This window comes from Capsicum annuum, chromosome 12 (assembly GCF_002878395.1).
Source record: "Capsicum annuum cultivar UCD-10X-F1 chromosome 12, UCD10Xv1.1, whole genome shotgun sequence".
Taxonomy (NCBI): domain Eukaryota; kingdom Viridiplantae; phylum Streptophyta; class Magnoliopsida; order Solanales; family Solanaceae; genus Capsicum; species Capsicum annuum.
In genome coordinates this window covers 3486633-3487137 of record NC_061122.1, presented here as the reverse complement: position 1 = coordinate 3487137, position 505 = coordinate 3486633, and positions in this window count along the sequence as shown.

Genomic DNA, 505 nt, shown 5'->3' with positions numbered 1-505 from the left:
TCCAGTCTCCTTGGAAGTGTTGCTATTATTATTCACGTTCTATCTTGTTTTCTGATTCTATTATTACATTTTGATCATTTGCTTATGTTACCATAGAATATTGGAGAAATGTGATTAGATACGACATTACACGCCTGCAACTTATCGAGAATACGATTCGAGATAGGATGATACGTAGGTCGAGAATTAAGGTGAAGCTAAGAATAGCATGTAAGTCGAGCATCGGTCAATCTCCTTAGAAGTGCTATTATTACTCACGTACAACCTTGTTTTATGATTCTATTATTACATGTTGATCATTTGCTTATGTTACCATAGAACGATTTATTGGAGAAATGTGATTGGATACGACATTACGCGCCTGCAACTTATCGAGAATATGGCTCTAGATAGAATGATAAATAAGTCGAGAATTAAGGTGAAGCTAAGATTAGTATGTAAGTCGAGCATCGTCCAATCTCCTTAGAAGTATTGATATTATTATTCACGTACTATATATCTTGTT